Below are 14,598 nucleotides of genomic sequence, written 5' to 3' on the forward strand. Positions count from 1 at the left end.
TGCTTCGACTATGCGTATTAGACTTCGGAGGTAGTTGGGATACGTACCTACCTCTAGTCGAATTCGCCTACAACAACAGCTATCATTCGAGCATCGAGATGGCTCCATACGAAGTGTTATACGGGCGTAAATGTCGATCCCCTATCTGTTGGGATGAAGTCGGTGAACGGAAGCTCACTGGAGCAGAAATCATCAAAATTACGTCAGAAAAAGTACCGTTGATAAAGCAACGTCAGAATACTGCTTCCAGTCGACAGAAGAGTTACGCGGACCCCAAGAGGAAAGACATCGAATTTCAGATCGGAGATTATGTATTTCTCAAGGTATCACCAATGAAAGGAGTGATTTGCTTCGGAAAGAAGGGCAAGTTGGCTCCGAGATATGTCGGACCTTATCAAATTATAGAACGTATAGGCTCAGTCGCCTACAAACAGGATTTTCCACTAGAAATGTCGCAAGTTCATCCTGTCTTCCATATTTCCATGCTCCGGAAATATGTACCAGACCCTTCTCGAATAATTCAACCACAAGTAGTGGACGTGGGCGAGGAGCTAACATACGAAGAACGGCCAGTGCAGATTGTCGACACGCATATACGACAACTGCGAACAAAGAGAATTCCAATGGTGAAAGTCCTATGGAGGAGTCAGTCCATAGAAGAGTGTATGTGGGAGACAGATGAGGATATGAGGCAGAAGTACTCATATCTATTTACTCAAGGTACGTGGCTAAATTTTAAATTCGAGAACGAATTTATTTTAAGGGGGGGTGAATGTAATACCCCAAAATATTTTAAGGTAATTACGTCGTGCCACGTGTCGAGATTTTCATAAATTAAATTAAGAATAATTTAATTTAATTATATCGGGAATTTAGAATAAATTTGAATAAGTCAATTAGCGGGATTTGAGGAAATAACTTTGAAAATTAATATAAAATAAATTATAAATCCCGTAATGATAATTATTTCGCCAAAGCCCGCGAAATAATATATATTATTAGTGGTAAAAGTTTCGAGTCGATCGGAGACCGTTTAAAATTTGAACGCGAATAGGTTATGGACTAAATTGAAACTTTTGAAAAGTTTCAAGGATCAAAGTGCAATTTAGCCGGATTGTATATATATATATCAAACCTTCCTTATGAAGGTTACAGAACCTTCATTTCTCTCGATCCTTAAACGGCGATAACGTACGTTTCGTCGCGCGGTTTCCGTTTCTCGTCTGTTTCCGACGTTCTATAACTCCAAACGATCGTATTTCAACGGGTAATCACGGTAAGCTTGACGTTTTATCGTTTCGTTGGATATATTTTGAGTTACATCGATTCAAAGTTTTAGGCCACGAAACGATTTTATCGTTTTATCGATTATAGGATTGAATTTGAATGTTTCGAGGTTAAAATTAGCGTTTTGGATACGTTTTGAGCGTTTTGGCGTGTTGGAGCTCGTCGGAAATCGACCCCAGGAAAAAGCACGTGGCTGTGCGTCGCACAGCCGAACTGTGCGAACGCACAGTCACAGTCATACTGTGCGAACGCACAGTCAGGTGACTGTGCGGACGCACAGTCCCCTGTGCAATCGCACAGGCAGACGCGCGTACGCACAGTGTTTTCGCCTATCGACCCGTTTTAAGGAAAATTTATAATACGCGCATATCGAAAATTGAAATCGATTAATATTTGATTAGTTATCAATTAATTAGAAGCGATAACCAGACGAGGTTAAAAAGAGAATTGAGTTAAAAGTGGTGTTCGATCCGTAAACGAGTTAGATACCGTTTGTCGGAATTTACGTGAGAAGCACGACGGTTAATGAGAGTTTGGCGTGTCGAGTCTTGAGTCTAGAGTCAATCTTAGAATAGGATTCTGACACAAGTCAAATGTTTTAAATTTTGTTTTAGATCCGGCGAGGCAAGAAGCAGCTGGACCAGTAGTTCGGGAAGCATGACGTTCCTAAGCCCCGACGTATTTTTGGATAAGCCACGACCCGATTTCTCGAGCCGCGACCAGCGCTAGGGAATGGGAGTGGTAGCTCCAAATCCCGTAGCAAGCCTAAAAACCTGTGTAAATTTTTCGCAAATTAAAACATATTTCATATATTAAAATACATGTGACCCCATTTACAAATAATATCAGAGTTAAAACGCGTTATACAAAATTATAGTTAACAAATTCTAGACTACTGCGGACTGCTAGAATGAAAACATTCTTTTTTTTTTCTTGTACAAATCACTTCCGAGAATTAGAACTTCGGAAGATTGACTCTTCAAATCATATCATGCTATCCCTGAAAAATGGGAGGAGCGACGGGGTCAGTATAAAACTGAGTGAGTTCACCAAATTACACGCAATATTGCAGAAAGGGTTAAAACCGTTAAAAATCCATTTTATATATAGAAAATACCCTTTTGAAATCAAATTGAATATCCTCTTTACTTTCCTTCATAACTCTTTGTTTATTCCATAAATTTATAGTTTATACGTATTTGACATCTTTGGTTTCTTATTATGGTATTGATATTTTTCTTTCTCGTTTGTTGCAATAGTTTTCGATCGAATCTTAAATCTTAGGTTATATCATTATGATTCTAAATCGAATTAAATCACTGGCAAGTCTCTTGTGACTGGATCCTTATGGTTGGGTCCCGAGATAGTTCAACCGAGTTACCTTCAACCATGTGACACAGTCCCGAGATAGTTCGACCGAGTTACTCATGCCACTACTTAATCCCAAGTTGTGAGTTCCGAGATAGTTCAACCGAGTTACTCACCAGACACAGGTCCCGAGATAGTTCAACCGAGTTACCTTCGTGTCTGCATTCGGACTCTGCACCCTGCAAGTCTTTTGAACTTAACTGTCGATTCATATAATTCCTATTGACATTTAATACGAGTGTTTGTTTTGTATTACTTCGCGATCTTATTTCGTACAATTTCTCGATGTATACTCACTTTTTATTTCATATGAGTCCCGAGGACTATTATCGAGAATGAATGAGATACGGGTCCCGGGATAGTTCTACCGAGTTTAACCTCGTATCTTAGTTCTTATTATTGGGTGTACCATAGTACCATTCTCATTTTACGTTTCCAGTTGATTTTGTATTTTTCGTTCTGTTGTATTGATCCTTTATGGACCATGACATGCACAAAACACTCTACAACATACATTAATAACACACGCACATATGGGTATTTGTTATGATTAATAGTACGTATATGAACGTACTAAGTTTCTTTATAAATATTTGCATAATAGTACATATAGGAATGTACTATATTTTTTTTATTTATATTTGGTTCGGTTCACATTATATTACTTTACCCATCCCCTGTGTTTAAACATATATATATTCTTTTCATTTCTTTATGTTATTGTCAAAATAGAAAAATACGATAAAACATCATTTTCGAAACACACATACGTATACATTTTTAAAAACAAACATTTCAAATATATAAATATTCATATAGCCTTTCGTAATAAAATATGCGGCTTTATGAATATTGACGAGTAATTTAAAGTGTACTCACCACTTGCTATCCATAATCTTTAAATAAACACGAAGACACCTCGATCCGTTCCCCTCAAGCCTTGTCGATAGTCGCTTCGTCGAGTCTACGCAAATTCGATAACACTACGAATTAATAAAATTTATAAGTATAACTAATTTATCAAAAAGCTAATTTTCTAGTCTACTTCGGCTAACCAAATTCTTATCTAAAAATAGTCCGACCCCAAAAAAAAATTGACATTCTTAAAGTTCGGAATGTCGTCTACAACTTTTATTTAGGTCTCGGAATGAAATTCGCACCCGAAGGTGTCGGAATCTAGCCCATAAGGTTTTTACATAGGGCTGTCCTAAAACTGCAGACCTGCTCTGAGCAATAAAATGTTTTGCTCAATTTGATTATCTTAGAGGCAGAATTAGAGAAAACTTAAACCTGGACAATTGTAGGTAACATCTCAAAGTTTTTGTGCCAATAAACGGAACTTGATTCCGAGCTATAAAACTCGAGATATTGCTCTCACAATACCTCTATTCTGCAGTACAAAATTCTGCCAATCGTCAAACTAATTTTCGCCGACTCGTTTCGTAACTATTTCGTGTTGAAACTAAACCTAACAATTTCAGACCTCTAACACCAATTCAATCCAGCCTCTAAATACTTCAATTATCAATCATAATTCGTAGCTAAGTTTCATCAAACTAACACAACCTAAATCATTCATTAATATCCAATACTATCATCATTTTTTTTTCATCAAACTTCACCATCACCTTAATCAATTAAACTCAACTTGTTTCAGCTCTAATTAACTCACATTAAAGAATGAATCCAACATTTGATCATCACTTTATCCATCAAGTTTAGGGGCCGAAACCCTTGCCCATTTTCAAGTCAAATTGCATTCAATCACAACACAATTTCAATGGTCAAAACACCAACTTATTAACCATCATCATTATCATAGCAAAAGTAAATCCTAAGCCATCAAACTCATCCAAAATATCAATCAAAACATAGATAAATTTCAGAATTCGACCTCACCTTGGATTGTTGATCATGGCCAAACACTTCAAGCTCAAATTCACCATCAACTTTGCTTCAATTCAACTCAAGAACACCTATAATCATCAACACATAAAATCCCCAAATAAATCCTCAAAACCCTTAACATATACATCACACACAATTCAAAACTTTCATCCTACATCAAAACAACCATTAGACTTAACTTAAATCATCAATTTACTCATCATACACATCATTTCCACCATTGGAATCATCATCACCATTTTAACTAATCAAACCCGAAAGTTACAGCGCTAACCCTAATCTCAAGATGTGATTATTACCTTGAACAATAGGGCTAGATCAGTAGCTCTCCTTCTTCTCGTTCCGTGGCCACAAGAATCGTCCAATTTCGTTGAGAAACGAAGAAGTTATGCTCCTTTGAAATTTGGTTGATGATCTTCCATGGAGAAAGGATGGAGTACGAAATTTGGGAGCTGAAAATGATAAGCTTGCTGAGTTTAAACTCATATGCAAGTGGCTTAGATAAATGAGACAAAAGTCTCCTTTAGTCCTTGAGTTTGCCACCTCCTCAACCTCTAACTTCTAACTTTTCTTTCGTCCAATTTAGTCCACTAATCCTTTAATTATTCGATTCTCGATGAATTCCGTATTATTTATTTTCCAAATAATTAATATTAGTATCATATATTATAATATCACTTTTCAACAATTTAGGTTGGCAATTTTGGTAAAAAAACGCTCATATTTCCATTTTGAGCTAATTTGCACTTTTTCGTCCAATATTTCACTTTAATGACCATCGATGACCACTTAATCGATATTATTTTCTTATCTTGAGAAAATAGAGTAAAACACAACTTCCTCCGGAAGTTTGTGGTTAAAAGTCCACTTTAGTCCTTAAAGTGGCTAATTTGCACTTTAATCCTTATTCTTAACTAATCGTCAAACTATCTTCTAAAACGATTTCGTATACTTACGAAATTTTGACGATCGTTTATTAATAATATTTCACGGACCTTGGCGTGAATATTATTCGCTCTGACTTTCCAACTTATTTTATTTTATTCCTCCTTTTTTTTGTCTCGATTAAATCCAATTTATCGCATAATAATTTTCCATTTAAATTATTATTCTACGATAATTCCAATAGACCCGCTTCGGTCTAAGTCCTTATTATCCAACCCTAATCCGATATTCTCGTTCTTAATCTTTAAGGTTATGCCTCGTGGCACTACACGTAACACCACAAACATTTAGGTTATTACAATCTTCCCCCCTTATAAAAATTCGTCCTCGAATTTTCATAATCTTTTTATACTACTTATCCAATTCTTATTCATAAATTATCATTCTCTTCCTTCCACACTTTCACTGCTATACTATGATCAATCATTCACTAAATGTTGACTTTACAGTTAGGGTTACACAGTCTTTTATCTATTACTATCCTTAGATGAAAGTACCTCGATATACTTATCGAGTAATTTCTTATACAAACAATCCTAACCATCTTATTACTGCTTGATTCATAATCATTATGAATCAATCCCTTCTTCTTCGATCGACTACAATAATATCTTCTAGCACGTGGGTTCACGTCTCTTTTGTAACTAACTTCTATGTTCGATTCCCCCATTCTCGAGGTACTCTCGCTCTTACTTTAAGCGCAGTCGCTATTACTTTACAAACGTATAAAGTAGCATCGACATCTTCGTATTCAACATACGAGACTGCTTTAAAGATTTACAATTCAAATTTTGATACATTTCATATCGCGTTATACTATTTGCCGTTCTAATACGTTCTTATATAGGCCTAACAAGATGATCAGTCTTGTCCTAGTCCTCTATATACAGAGTCCCTGTCTGAGCTTACTTACGTTTGAAAACTCATCCGTTTAAAACCACGATACTTTTCATTTCTCAAATCATGTCATAATTGTGCACCGGTGTGATGACTTCTCTCATCACAAGAGTTGCAATGACACTCCTCTTTTTCATTTCCAGACATACACAATGTATATGATGCATGTCCTAGTAGTGAATGCAATATCGATGTAGTGATGCAATTCTATTCGTGTCAATGCGATGTTTTTATGATTCGTGTCCGGGCACAATTATGTCTTTTCAAAATATTTTATTTCGATCAAATACTTTTCTTTTCATAAAACGGGGTTTACGTAAGTTTCTTTGACATTAGACTTTGTATAACTACTCGTTCTTATCATTTATCGTACTATTGTTCGCAATCTATGTACATCTTTTGCATACAAAAAGATGTATTTCTACTTGTCCGCTTTCGACGTCGTTCGAAAAGTACGTCCTAAGCGTTCATGTTTACACTAGACTAGCTCAAAAGGTTTAATCGCTATTGAGCTTCTAGCGTTTGGACTTCATGACGTTCGCTTCTACTATACGGTCTATTGGTTGTGTCTAACTAGAAATTGCCGCGACAAACTCCGTCTTTAAGGGGATGGTTGGTTTGTGTCACCTGTTGTATCCTATCACATGGGATGTTGCATCCCTCGTGTATTGACTTTGTTCTCCTTACTGGCAACATACATCCGTCATTGCGAGTGTATGGAACTTGCAAAGTTGGAACTTCCTTGTTCCAACGACGAGCTAATAGTGCTAGCTGCATAGCCTTTCCGTCTTTTCACTTTTATCATTCTTCTCGATCATCTCCTATTATATTCTTCGTATTAACTTTCATCATATCTTCTGGTCTATGTGATACACTTCGTTTACTCATTCTCGATGAGTTTCTCAATTCATTCAACTCTTCTTGTCATGTGTTGCCTTTGGCAATGTCTCTACTTCCATGCCTATTACTTATCTTGATTATTGACTCTCGGGTCTGTTAATCAACTCTCTTCCATTTACTCTTGTCTATCTTCTTACTCATGCAGAGAAGTTTTCCAATTCTTATGGCACTTACTAACATCCTTTATAATCTTCACGATATCATCATCATATTGATCACTATCTTGCTAGAATGCTCTTTGGCATCTCATAACTTATTTGCATAAGTCTTCTTTAGACTTTGCTTCCCTTCTCACTGTATCCTTACTATTCGCAACAAGGCGAATTCGTCCTTTAGGTTACTATTAACTATAGCATTAACTCTTGGGCTATGCTTATCATTAACATCTTACTCATTTATCCAAACATGTGATATTCATACTTCATATATTTACTTCTTATTTGACCTTCTTCAGAATGGACTAGTGCATTTTCTAATTGTCTAACACTGTTGACAAGCTGAATAACTTCTCTTTATCAGTCTGTGTCAGTCTTTCCATAGATTGAGGTCCTAATCCTTCCACGATTCTTGTATAGACTCACACTTAATCTATCATTAAGTCGTGAGCGAATCCACTTAATCTATCAAACTCGATAACCTATCTTTGGACTAGTTTGTCTCCTCGAGTTAACGATATTTGCTTTTCTTGCTTGTCCTTAATCAAAGCAAACAGTAAAAAGAATTACCTAAATCGGGTCACTAACTCCATCCATATTGTTTGACCCTTTATCGGTCCAATTACTTATCGAACACAATCTTTGGTTGAACCTTTCATCGATACCTCTATTGATTTTACCGTTTATCCTTTGTCCACTTGAAGATTACGAGCAATTAGCTCCGCTCCGTCTAGAAAATCTAACACATCGTTCAATCCACCAAACTCCTTTAATCTTAACTTCATTTATGCCAATATCAGATCTCTACCTTGCATCTTTCCTCTTCATATTGATACTGTCCTTGTATCACTATCTTATTATTAGCATAAAACTCTGCATATCAGTTACTCCTATTATTAACTGATTACTATCATCGCTGGGTTGTTACGGCACTCCTGGTGCCTGTACATTCTCACTTTGTCAATACTAGGTTCCTCTAAGCTCCGTCTTATCCCTGGCCTCTACCGGCCAAATGGAGTGGTTTACATTTTCTTTCGTTACTTCTGGCTCCATCTCGGGGCCTTATGCACTTACTGTGCCATGGCACACGTTCGAATAGCTCTTTGTTCTTAGTATGGCGGATATATAAAGGAATCCCGATGAATTCCTTAAAATATTGTACATACTAGTCATAACATGTTCTATTCATACTCTACGCATATCTATAAACAGCCTATGCTGATCAAATCTCAAGAAAATCAGTGTCACCTAGATTTTCTTCGGCTAATTCGCATATTTTAAGTCTCGCGAGCATTCCGCTCGCTATAGACTTAGCAAAATTAAGCAGCATATAATCAATAATCGCAAGTTCTATAAATAACAACCAATCACAAACACACATTTCACATATCGTATATGTTATCACAGGTGTACATACCTGTGAGCATATCACTCTTCTGAGTGATCGCGTTTTGCAGCACGTCGCATATCTCATCATTCATATACTATCCAATCAATTAATTCAATCATAGTCCATAACGATATTCTTACTCATATGAGTCTCGAGAGTATATAACTCTTCGCAAACTATAAATACTCGAAAGTGTATTGCTTACTCGAGTAAACACAAAACATAATTTATGCTCATGCACACTCCTAACTCGACTCCTAATAGCACATATATGAGGGGATGTATTTGTAAAACGTTTGAAAAATCGATGAAAAAGATGATAACGTTCAAAAGACATGACTGGAAATCCCTATAATCCGCAGTAGTTCCTAGGAAGTAATTGACTCGTTGCGATACCTCGATCACAAAAGAACAATGGCCTAGGAACACTAAACCATTGCTTTGATACCACCTTTGTCACGACCCGATTTCTCGAGCCGCGACCAGCGCTAGGGAATGGGAGTGGTAGCTCCAAATCCCGTAGCAAGCCTAAAAACCTGTGTAAATTTTTCGCAAATTAAAACATATTTCATATATTAAAATACATGTGACCCCATTTACAAATAATATCAGAGTTAAAACGCGTTATACAAAATTATAGTTAACAAATTCTAGACTACTGCGGACTGCTAGAATGAAAACATTCTTTTTTTTTTCTTGTACAAATCACTTCCGAGAATTAGAACTTCGGAAGATTGACTCTTCAAATCATATCATGCTATCCCTGAAAAATGGGAGGAGCAACGGGGTCAGTATAAAACTGAGTGAGTTCACCAAATTACACGCAATATTGTAGAAAGGGTTAAAACCGTTAAAAATCCATTTTATATATAGAAAATACCCTTTTGAAATCAAATTGAATATCCTCTTTACTTTCCTTCATAACTCTTTGTTTATTCCATAAATTTATAGTTTATACGTATTTGACATCTTTGGTTTCTTATTATGGTATTGATATTTTTCTTTCTCGTTTGTTGCAATAGTTTTCGATCGAATCTTAAATCTTAGGTTATATCATTATGATTCTAAATCGAATTAAATCACTGGCAAGTCTCTTGTGACTTGATCCTTATGGTTGGGTCCCGAGATAGTTTAACCGAGTTACCTTCAACCATGTGACACAGTCCCGAGATAGTTCGACCGAGTTACTCATGCCACTGCTTAATCCCAAGTTGTGAGTCCCGAGATAGTTCAACCGAGTTACTCACCAGACACAGGTCCCGAGATAGTTCAACCGAGTTACCTTCGTGTCTGCATTCGGACTCTGCACCCTGCAAGTCTTTTGAACTTAACTGTCGATTCATATAATTCCTATTGACATTTAATAGGAGTGTTTGTTCCGTATTACTTCGCGATCTTATTTCGTACAATTTCTCGATGTATACTCACTTTTTATTTCGTATGAGTCCCGAGGACTATTATCGAGAATGAATGAGATACGGGTCACGGGATAGTTCTACCGAGTTTAACCTCGTATCTTAGTTCTTATTATTGGGTGTACCATAGTACAATTCTCATTTTACGTTTCCAGTTGATTTTGTATTTTTCGTTCTGTTGTATTGATCCTTTATGGACCATGACATGCACAAAACACTCTACAACATACATTAATAACAAACGCACATATGGGTATTTGTTATGATTAATAGTACGTATATGAACGTACTAAGTTTCTTTATAAATATTTGCATAATAGTACATATAGGAATGTACTATATTCTTTTTATTTATATTTGGTTCGGTTCACATTATATTACTTTACCCATCCCCTGTGTTTAAACATATATATATTCTTTTCATTTCTTTATGTTATTGTCAAAATATCAAAATACGATAAAACATCATTTTCGAAACACACATACGTATACATTTTTAAAAACAAACATTTCAAATATATAAATATTCATATAGCCTTTCGTAATAAAATATGCGGCTTTATGAATATTGACGAGTAATTTAAAGTGTACTCACCACTTGCTATCCATAATCTTTAAATAAACACGAAGACACCTCGATCCGTTCCCCTCAAGCCTTGTCGATAGTCGCTTCGTCGAGTCTACGCAAATTCGATAACACTACGAATTAATAAAATTTATAAGTATAACTAATTTATCAAAAAGCTAATTTTCTAGTCTACTTCGGCTAACCAAATTCTTATCTAAAAATAGTCCGACCCCAAAACAAAATTGACATTCTTAAAGTTCGGAATGTCGTCTACAACTTTTATTTAGGTCTCGGAATGAAATTCGCACCCGAAGGTGTCGGAATCTAGCCCATAAGGTTTTTACATAGGGCTGTCCTAAAACTGCAGACCTGCTCTGAGCAATAAAATGTTTTGCTCAATTTGATTATCTTACAGGCAGAATTAGAGAAAACTTAAACCTGGACAATTGTAGGTAACATCTCAAAGTTTTCGTGCCAATAAACGGAACTTGATTCCGAGTTATAAAACTCGAGATATTGCTCTCACAATACCTCTATTCTGCAGTACAAAATTCTGCCAATCGTCAAACTAATTTTCGCCGACTCGTTTCGTAACTATTTCGTGTTGAAACTAAACCTAACAATTTCAGACCTCTAACACCAATTCAATCCAGCCTCTAAATACTTCAATTATCAATCATAATTCATAGCTAAGTTTCATCAAACTAACACAACCTAAATCATTCATTAATATCCAATACTATCATCATTTTTTTTCATCAAACTTCACCATCACCTTAATCAATTAAACTCAACTTGTTTCAGCTCTAATTAACTCACATTAAAGAATGAATCCAACATTTGATCATCACTTCATCCATCAAGTTTAGGGGCCGAAACCCTTGCCCATTTTCAAGTCAAATTGCATTCAATAACAACACAATTTCAATGGTCAAAACACCAACTTATTAACCATCATCATTATCATAGCAAAAGTAAATCCTAAGCCATCAAACTCATCCAAAATATCAATCAAAACATAGATAAATTCTAGAATTCGACCTCACCTTGGATTGTTGATCATGGCCAAACACTTCAAGCTCAAATTCACCATCAACTTTGCTTCAATTCAACTCAAGAACACCTATAATCATCAACACATAAAATCCCCAAATAAATCCTCAAAACCCTTAACATATACATCACACACAATTCAAAACTTTCATCCTACATCAAAACAACCATTAGACTTAACTTAAATCATCAATTTACTCATCATACACATCATTTCCACCATTGGAATCATCATCACCATTTTAACTAATCAAACCCGAAAGTTACAGCGCTAACCCTAATCTCAAGATGTGATTATTACCTTGAACAATAGGGCTAGATCAGTAGCTCTCCTTCTTCTCGTTCCGTGGCCACAAGAATCGTCCAATTTCGTTGAGAAACGAAGAAGTTATGCTCCTTTGAAATTTGGTTGATGATCTTCCATGGAGAAAGGATGGAGTACGAAATTTGGGAGCTGAAAATGATAAGCTTGCTGAGTTTAAACTCATATGCAAGTGGCTTAGATAAATGAGACAAAAGTCTCCTTTAGTCCTTGAGTTTGCCACCTCCTCAACCTCTAACTTCTAACTTTTCTTTCGTCCAATTTAGTCCACTAATCCTTTAATTATTCGATTCTCGATGAATTCCGTATTATTTATTTTCCAAATAATTAATATTAGCATCATATATTATAATATCACTTTTCAACAATTTAGGTTGGCAATTTTGGTAAAAAAACGCTCATATTTCCATTTTGAGCTAATTTGCACTTTTTCGTCCAATATTTCACTTTAATGACCATCGATGACCACTTAATCGATATTATTTTCTTATCTTGAGAAAATAGAGTAAAACACAACTTCCTCCGGAAGTTTGTGGTTAAAAGTCCACTTTAGTCCTTAAAGTGGCTAATTTGCACTTTAATCCTTATTCTTAACTAATCGTCAAACTATCTTCTAAAACGATTTCGTATACTTACGAAATTTTGACGATCGTTTATTAATAATATTTCACGGACCTTGGCGTGAATATTATTCGCTCTGACTTTCCAACTTATTTTATTTTATTCCTCCTTTTTTTTGTCTCGATTAAATCCAATTTATCGCATAATAATTTTCCATTTAAATTATTATTCTACGATAATTCCAATAGACCCGCTTCGGTCTAAGTCCTTATTATCCAACCCTAATTCGATATTCTCGTTCTTAATCTTTATGGTTATGCCTCGTGGCACTACACGTAACACCACAAACATTTAGGTTATTACAATCTTCCCCCCTTATAAAAATTCGTCCTCGAATTTTCATAATCTTTTTATACTACTTATCCAATTCTTATTCATAAATTATCATTCTCTTCCTTCCACACTTTCACTGCTATACTATGATCAATCATTCACTAAATGTTGACTTTACAGTTAGGGTTACACAGTCTTTTATCTATTACTATCCTTAGATGAAAGTGCCTCGATATACTTATCGAGTAATTTCTTATACAAACAATCCTAACCATCTTATTACTGCTTGATTCATAATCATTATGAATCAATCCCTTCTTCTTCGATCGACTACAATAATATCTTCTTGCACGTGGGTTCACGTCTCTTTTGTAACTAACTTCTATGTTCGATTCCCCCATTCGCGAGGTACTCTCGCTCTTACTTTAAGCGCAGTCGCTATTACTTTACAAACGTATAAAGTAGCATCGACATCTTCGTATTCAACATACGAGACTGCTTTAAAGATTTACAATTCAAATTTCGATACATTTCATATCGCGTTATACTATTTGCCGTTCTAATACGTTCTTATATAGGCCTAACAAGATGATCATTCTTGTCCTAGTCCTCTATATACAGAAACATCAACATATACTCTTCAGACGTATACGAGTTGCTACTTATAGCTGAATGATTTCAACAACTGAAAACTGATCAAAACATGACTCAAATCCTATGTTGCTGCAATAGTCTACTAAGAATTCATACAACTCCTAACATAACATACTTGACAGTATCAACAACAGTACTTCGTATGGTCGAGTATTCAAATGTTGCTATGATACCACCTTTGTCACGACCCGAATTCCACCCTAATCCAAGTCATGACCGGCACTAGGGAATGGGAATGGTTGTTCCGAAACCCGTAGCAAGCCTAGAACCTTTAGAAAGTTTTCGCAAATATTATTACTGGATCGTACCTCGCGTACGATCCGTTTTCAGAAAACACTGTTAAAACCTTTCTCGTTTAACGCAAACACATTTCTGAAATTATAAATATAAGCGAAATCTGGTTTTAGAAGTACTGGTTGGAAAACCGCATTATCTCAACCCTTGCTTCCTTCTGAAAACCTGGCGTGTAAGCAATGGAAACCAGGGACTTAAGTCTCGCTTGCCTTAACACATAGGCAGCCCTGCTCCAGACCACACGCCACCATTAATATGTTTAATAAAATAATGCGGACACCTCTACGTCACGCAACGGTGGTATTAAACATATTAAAATACACAGCGGACCGGTTACACATAGCCGGCATATATAAAATATATTGTTTTTGACCCTCACAAAAACACACGAGGCCGACTCGGTAACTAAATACAATATACCACTAAGCAGCCACCCAAAAGGTATACACATGCACTAGATCCTATCAGAGTATCTAAACAAAGGATTAGTGGCACGGCTGCTGACATATTACACTTATACTATTGCAGCATACTGAGAGTACAAAATC

The 14,598-nt window shown here is 35.9% G+C and overlaps 2 long non-coding RNA genes across 6 annotated transcripts; both read right to left on the reverse strand.

The window, feature by feature from the left end:
* Positions 1-2,080: 2,080 nt before the first annotated feature.
* LOC126654853 (uncharacterized) lies at positions 2,081-5,171 on the reverse strand. Of its 3 annotated transcripts, none has more exons than XR_007632748.2 (3): positions 4,863-5,162; positions 4,555-4,631; positions 2,081-2,287 (listed from the first exon to the last, which is right to left on the reverse strand). It is a non-coding gene; the product is annotated as an uncharacterized LOC126654853 (long non-coding RNA). The 3 variants fall into 3 exon arrangements; XR_008789495.1 differs by lacking the exon at positions 2,081-2,287 and adding an exon at positions 3,408-3,619 and having other exon boundaries at positions 4,550-4,631; positions 4,863-5,171; XR_008789494.1 differs by lacking the exon at positions 2,081-2,287 and adding an exon at positions 3,408-3,619 and having other exon boundaries at positions 4,863-5,151.
* Positions 5,172-9,406: 4,235 nt separating this feature from the next.
* LOC130014616 (uncharacterized) lies at positions 9,407-12,467 on the reverse strand. 3 transcript variants are annotated; one of them, XR_007632747.2, is made up of 3 exons: positions 12,188-12,458; positions 11,880-11,956; positions 9,407-9,613 (listed from the first exon to the last, which is right to left on the reverse strand). It is a non-coding gene; the product is annotated as an uncharacterized LOC130014616 (long non-coding RNA). The 3 variants fall into 3 exon arrangements; XR_008789490.1 differs by lacking the exon at positions 9,407-9,613 and adding an exon at positions 10,734-10,945 and having other exon boundaries at positions 11,875-11,956; positions 12,188-12,467; XR_007632750.2 differs by lacking the exon at positions 9,407-9,613 and adding an exon at positions 10,734-10,945 and having other exon boundaries at positions 12,188-12,454.
* Between the last annotated feature and the right edge of the window lie 2,131 nt (positions 12,468-14,598).

This window comes from Mercurialis annua, linkage group LG7 (genome assembly GCF_937616625.2).
Source record: "Mercurialis annua linkage group LG7, ddMerAnnu1.2, whole genome shotgun sequence".
Taxonomy (NCBI): domain Eukaryota; kingdom Viridiplantae; phylum Streptophyta; class Magnoliopsida; order Malpighiales; family Euphorbiaceae; genus Mercurialis; species Mercurialis annua.